Genomic DNA, 7,294 nt, shown 5'->3' on the forward strand with positions numbered 1-7,294 from the left:
ATTCACCAGTTGCCTGCCGAATTCACAGTGCAACATGAATAGCTTAAAAATAATTGAAATTAATTTTTAAGCATGCCAGTACTACTTTATATTCAAGCTGTATTAATGCAAGCTCTCYACTGTCATTCTTCTTTGCAGTTACTTCCTTGTAAAATAGAGCTGAAGTCYTCCCTTTCTTATCCTATATTTGCCATTCAATAAACAGGTATTATCAGTGTAATGTTTGTCCAGGAAATGCCTTCAACACCACAGAAGTTTYTATTATTGCACTCAGAAATAATTTCTGTAGTCTCAACCACTCAATAAAACAGTTAAGAGTGGATGCAGTCCTCTCTATGTGGGTTACATTTTGTGCACACACATGCACAGAAAGAAAAGTGTCATTAAAGCAYCTTCAAGGAAATGAATTTTAGGCCATCAATTTTAAGGTCTTGATTTGCTGGGAGATAAAAGAACAGCAAAAGCCACCAGATGACTCGAAAGGGCAAAGGGAAATAAGTGTCTTTGAGCCATATCCTGCCTTGTTCAATTACAGAATTATGCAAGCAAGTCTAATTTCAGGCATAGGGCAATGCTCCTATATACATGCTTAATTAATCCACCAGGCATTTGTTTATCAAAGAGAGTCAAGCTCTGAATTACAAGCACTGTGAGTAGGTTTGTGGGTACGCACAGCACATACTCAGCAGGGTGTGGGTGTGCAAACGAGCCTTTTAATTGCTCAGAGAGGTCAGGGCAGAGGAGCCAAGCAGGAGTGGCAGCTCCGGCTGACTTCCAGGATAAGGTGAGAAAATGGTGATGGCTGAAGGGTGAAGACACTGCTCCCATCCTCTGTAAAAATGAAGGCTCTAGAGACAGTATTGGTCACTCCTTTGGGGAAACTGAACTAAACAGTGCAAGTGGAAATGCAGATATGGGATGGAAATCTTATCACCTCTATTTATCACCACCAGTGAACAAGCTCCTCCTGTGAAAATGAGGAACGGTCTCCACACCCCCTCAAAAGTTCTCCCAGCTCCATGAAGGATCAGAAGTGTAATGCCAACAATCCCTTCTTCAGTAGCCTGAGATCTGAACAGATCACACAAACCAGCATTGATCTGGCTGGGGGTACCGGAGGAGGAGACTCGAAAAGTCACTCTTCACACCTCACCTATTTTGTGTCTACAGAGGTTTCCAAGACAGTCAACCCATGGTATTTTCATTGGCAAACACACTGCTTAGGGCAGCTGGACAGAAAAAGCAGATTTTAAAAGATATATTCCAAGAAAGCAAAAACATTCATGGAGCAGCACCACGATTTACTCATTTTTAGTACTTCAATTGTGAAGYATTAACTTTGATAGAATGATCAATATCTACCTAGATTTTTTTATATCTGGTCAATAAAAATAAAACTGGTAAGTTGGTCCAACTCATCAGAAAAGCAAGGGTTCATAAAATCTRTTCAATACTCAAAAACAATTACCAATCCACATCTCAAAGGTGCMTGACAAAAGAAATGGAGAGCCATACAACCAAATATTTATGCTCTTAAATACAACACACTTCTAAAYGCATCTTTTCAGACACACAGAGTTTTATGAAGAAACTTAGGCACTGCTTTCAGCGTGACTGAAACCTCTCAGCAGTGTTAAGGCCTCTGGGAAAACTCCGCCTGTTGTCATAAAGGGAATGATAAAGGGGAATAAAGGGAATTACAAAATAGGAGAAAGTTTGTATGCACAGCTGGTCCTTTCTCCATCCACATCTCTTCTTACTAAAAATAACACATAAATAGAAGAGTAGCACTTTTTTTTTGTTTGTTTTTCTTTTTTTTCCCTTTCTGTTTTTCACTTTTTTCTTTCTGTTTGCTCAGAAAGAGCAAAACCTGGCAAAGCATTTATTAACCTGCACGTTTACTCAAAACCTGGCAAAGCATTTATTAACCAGCACGTTTCTGAACTGACAGACATTTAGGATTATCTCCCCCTTAGTTTCTTCCACTTCTTCCAATTCCTTTGTTTAATACTTCAAGTCAAGTTTAAAAGGAAGAAGTGTGAAAGCGATTAGACAAAAAGAAACGCTACTGAGGAGGTCTTACAAAGATAAGCCTTATCAAACTTCACAGCAGCTCCAACCAAGACAAGAATTGTACGGATCACTTTCATTTCYCACCAAAGTACATTTATTTATGTGACCAGCCCCAAGAATTACACAAGAGTAGCAGGAAAGAAAGTGAAGCCCCTATGGGCAACAGGGATGRTGGATACATATTAAGCAAGCAGAATCGAAATGGCCCACTTGGAAAGCATCCAGAGAGAAATCTTTACCTTGCCTTGCCCATTGTGGGGCAGAGAGATGGGAACAAGAAATGGGAAATGCCAGTGGACAGGAATGCCCTGCAATGCTCTGCTCCTGTGATGGCAGGAGGAGTCTGGGATGGATCCCTGGCAGAGCCCTRCACAGGCAGGCTCTGGATACTCAGGGCTTTCAGAAGACAAGGAAGCAGAACAGGCTGCAGCTCGAAGGCAGGAGACAGCGAGCACCAAACTCAGACAACTTCCACTGTCTCTTSGTGTCACATGTTCGGCGACATTTCCTAACCGAGCTCCCACAACACAGGCGTGTGAGCACCACCAGCTCCCTTCTCTTCACAGAACCCTCATTCTTCGAGCCTGTCTGGGCTCATAAAAACAAACGCTTTTCTCAGTCTTAATCCTGGCTTTCAGTGAAACAGAGTATTTTTACAGGTCTCTGTTTAATTTCAGATCAGAACTTCACTGCAGCTCATGACAGGTCACATACACATTTCAGTCCACTGCCATCTGCTTTGAAATTCACAGTATCAAAGTACCTTTGTTTGTGTTTATAATTTTGCAGTCCTATTTTACAAATTAAGTGCAATTTAAACAAAACACATGAAATCCAGAGTAGAATCTAGAGTCTTACAGCYCTCAGTCATCTACTTCAGCTACTAAAACCCAATACAGCAATTTTTTGGCTAAAACACATCCTTTAAAAGAGCACTCCAATGCCCAAATATCCATTTTCATACTCTTAAAAGAGATCCTATTCTAAGCGTGACCATCCCATTGTTCTTACAGTTCCAGCACAACGACCCTGCAGGACATGCAATACATTCACAGCATGAAAGGACTTTCTCCAGCAATGTTCCTGTCATCCAAGACCAGTGGGGTCAGAGAGCACAACACTTTATAAGCCACTGAGACACTKYRTAATGAATATTMAAGCCTGGTTCACACAACAATTCATTTCCACTGCCCTCCTGGCCTTTATAGGAAAACACCACTGTTTACCGTGTTTATTGATCTTCTGTTATCCATTGYCCATCAGTCCTCTTCCCTTTTAGAACCCCAACTGCACTAGATATTGATCTGGACTCTGCATAGCAGAGTAACACTTTGCAATCAGGAGAGGAGAGAGTTAAAAAAAAGAGRAGAGAAAAGACAACTAACACAAAGTAGGAGTTTTGAGGAGCAGGAAGGCAAGATCAGAGAATAAACCCTATTTTATCATTATATTCTCTTGTCTCTCCAAAGACACCAACAATTGGCTTCATCAGAGACAACAGACCGGAGTACTCAGAGAATAAATACGACTGTTAAATAACACARCACATTAGAACTCCTCTCCTCCCAAGAGGGTGAAGCAGGATGACAGAACACCTGCAAAACTTACAGGGATTACTGCACACATCTCAGCTGCTCTAACCTACTGTCAAAACTTGCTCCTCTGCTTCCTTTCTCTCAGCATTTCCAACAGAAGCAGGACTGGCCTTGGCTAATGCAGGAAGTTTTCAAGCAATGCCTCTCAAATGCTTTAATTGAGCAATTTCAACTTAAGACACTTGGGTTTTGTTTTTCAGAGATAATGGTCATGAAGAAGTCCATTAAACAAAATTATGAAATAGGCAAATTCTGCATTACAGAACTGGTCTGACTGGGAGTCCTGCCCTACACTGGTCTTATTGTTACTGTGCTGACCAAGGAGAGGGGATTTTGCTCTGCACATACTCAAACTCATAAAAACAAGTTAGCACATGGCAGCCTCCAGCGCAAAACTCCAATGACCTGCCTGAAAGAACCTATATATCACTTCTTTAAAAAGATTTAAAAATTCTTTTGTCAAGTAATTAGATACTTTAGGACCTGCACTACACAAAGCTTGGCCCAAATCCAAACAAATGCATTCACTAACAGCTCTTCTGAAGAAGATGCTACTTCTGTGTTAAATGTAAAGGTGGTCAAACCTCAGCCCTCCCAAGGCTCTAAGGGAACAGGGGCTGAGGCTGCTGAGTGGGGACAAACCCTCCCAGCCAATGCACAACCTTCAGGTCTTGTTGCCTTAAACCGGAAATGGATTTTGATCCATTATTATTAACTTTCTGCCTTCAAACTTCTGGGYTTGCCATGTTAACAGAAGCTTTAAAGAAGTTAAAATGTCCAAGAAGAGATAGTCACAATTCTGTCAAGAACACCCAATCATACATTTTTATGACACAGTAACTGRGATTTTTGTCCAGAAGATTAATTCAACCATGTGAAGTATAAAAGATCCCACCCAAAACAAATCCTGCACTTTGTGGATCTGAACCGTTTAGCATCATTCTTACAATAAGGAGTGGTATGCTTTTTTTTTTTTTTTACATCAACAGGTCAGACACAATATTGTTCTCTCAGAATTTCACTGTTCTACCCTCCTCCRCCTTGAAAGAACAGCACATCCTTTCAAATGTCCACTTCACATTACTTGAGAACTACTTCATGCCCTTTATCAGGCACATACAGCACCCTTGTGCACTTCCAGAGCTGGTTTCTACTCTGAATACATCTCTTCTAATACCAAGTACACATTCATGACAGCTCACAGTATTAACTCTTATCTTTACTTCTCTAATCTCTAAGCCTACGTTATGCTCTCATTTTCCAGCATACATTGTCATCAGATTGTTTCATTTTAGGACAGTAAAGGTTTCTAGAACATGAGGCCTTTATTCATGGGTGTTTTAGAGCACACTGAATTAGCATTACTACTGTGGACATCTGACACCACCATTTCTGCTTACCAAAGGAAAAGAATAAAAATYCAGAGATTTGMGGGACTTTAYCAAGCTCCAAGACTMTGTTTAAGACCAGAATTTACTTACYCATMCCTTCATTCTTTTKAAACCTACAGTTTATCCTAATAAACAAGCTTTTATTTTTTTCTCAGTTCCTGGGCAGGTATCACTWACACTCTGCACACTCAGCACCACAATTTATTTATCTCACAAACAGCAACTGGCTAAAACTCAGTCCTTGAGAGCAGGACAGGGGAACACAGCCCTACCTATGTCCACTGCCATGCCCCTGACTGGCCRCCTGCACTTAGTGTAACTCTGGTGGCCTTTCGGACATGCTACAAGAAAAAACCTTCAGATGTCATCATGTGGAATTGGTGGAGTTTGCACAGAAAGTGAGGGTAGAGCAGCAAAATCCCCAAATCCATCAACTACAAAGCTATTTGAATACAACAATGCATCCTCAGTCCTCTAGCTACACGATTTTAAATTATTTGCAGTTATATTAGCCTTTTATTTGCTAAGTAAGTTTCCATATCTCCCATTACTTTGTTTACATACCTAGCACAACAGAGAAATTAGTGGCATTACACATTATGTCCGGGCTTCCTGCTCCACATTCTTTACTTTGAAAAACAGGGTTTTATAAGTTCTTTAGTTAGAARCAACAAAGCATTTGCTACTAAAAGCTGGAAATCCTAAGAGCTGTTTTCACGCAAAAAGAAGTATGCAGTTAACACACGTTCTTTATTAGGCAACRTCCTTCTTCAAGTTTTAACTTTGAATTTTATTGAATTTTCTGAAATAAAAGCAATATAGGTAATTTTAATAAGTCCTGCGCTTGGACCAGAAGAATCGTTCCCAAGAGAAGTATTCAGTTTACCAGTACAATTCCCAGATACCAGACCTCAGAAAACTCCAGTGTAAGACATCACTGACTACAGAATCAACTTCTTGGTCTTTTACTCAAGAGAGATTTTAACATCCAAAACCAGCAGTTTACTCTTTTATGCTAGAGGTAAAGTGTTTTTACCTCTAATTTAACACATTTYAAGTTCTAAGAAAATCGAAACAGGGGACTCACATGCCTGAATTTTATTGAATTTAGGAATATGAARTTATTTTAGCACTGAAAAAAGACATCATCTCGTAAAAATGTACCCCCCTGAAATTGTGAGCATGCCTTGTTTTTCCTGAGTTACACAGGCAAATCATCTTGAAAGAGGAGTATGACAAAGCATCTTAACAGAAGATAACCTTACAACACTTAAGTCTTACACTAATTTATCTTACAGTTATAATACTTCAGTTGCATACAAAAGTTCAAATTAACCTCCACTGTGTACTTCATTTCCCAAAATTATGGTCAGGAGTTCCTCAACACATTTGCTGACAGATACAGATCACCAAGAAGTTAAGCACAAACATTTAGAAGGAACTTCAGCACATGCTGAAGAGACACAGTACATGGGTTTAAGCACTGAACTGCAAGAGATAACACAAATGACACTCAGAATTAACACAGAAGCAGAAACGAAGGAACTGACAGCTAGGGCAAGAGAGAGGAAACAATTTTAGCAGACAGGAAACCTCTAGCCCTTGGTGGTAAAAGCCAACTGAAAAATTCTCCCCCGGTTCTATCAGGAGCGACTGCTGCCGCCTCCTCTGCCGCTTGTTTTTAAGGTGTCGCTCGTACTCCGGCAGCTCCTGCCCAACTGCACCCCCAGCTCGGCAAACCCCGCTCCTGCCACCGCGCCCAGGGGAAGCGGCTCCATCCCACCCGACCCGGCACCGGCCCGGCAAACCCCGCTCCGGCTCCCGGCTCCCTCCGGCCGCCATCCGCCCTGCCCGGCCCCGGGAGCCGCCCGCGGCCCGGCCCGACCGCCGCCCTCGGCCCCAGCGCTCCTCCCTGCCCGCAGCCCGCGGGGACCGGTGGGCGCTGCCGGCGCGGGGCTGCCCGGCCGCCTTCACGGCACTGCCCGAACCCCTCAGCTCAGCCACGGCTCTCGATACCTCCCGAACCTCTCACCGCCGCCGCAGCTCTCCGCACTGCCCGAACCCCGCACCTCAGCCGCGGCTCTCCGCACCTCCCGAACCCCTCACCTCAGCCGCGGCTCTCGGCACTGACCGAACCCCTCACCTCAGCCGCGGCTCATGGCACTGCCCGGCACCCCCGGCCCGCTCCTGCCCGCGCCGGGCGGCGGCAGCGGCGGGGAGGCGGCGGCGCCGCCA

At 43.1% G+C, this 7,294-nt stretch overlaps 1 protein-coding gene across 3 annotated transcripts in view; it reads right to left on the bottom strand.

Annotated features, from left to right (window-relative positions):
* Positions 1-7,288, bottom strand: part of TEX2 (testis expressed 2) — a 41,201-nt gene extending 33,913 nt beyond the window's left edge. The window contains exon 1 of one of the 3 annotated variants that reach the window (XM_057368858.1): positions 7,203-7,288. The gene's annotated coding sequence lies outside the window, so the exon portion shown is untranslated. Of the gene's footprint in view, positions 1-7,128 lie in introns of all 3 variants that reach the window. The other 2 variants (XM_057368857.1, XM_057368859.1) reach the window with 2 other exon arrangements.
* Positions 7,289-7,294: the final 6 nt, after the last annotated feature.

This window comes from Malurus melanocephalus, unplaced genomic scaffold (genome assembly GCF_030028575.1).
Source record: "Malurus melanocephalus ecotype Western Australia unplaced genomic scaffold, MMel_1.1 scaffold_98, whole genome shotgun sequence".
Taxonomy (NCBI): domain Eukaryota; kingdom Metazoa; phylum Chordata; class Aves; order Passeriformes; family Maluridae; genus Malurus; species Malurus melanocephalus.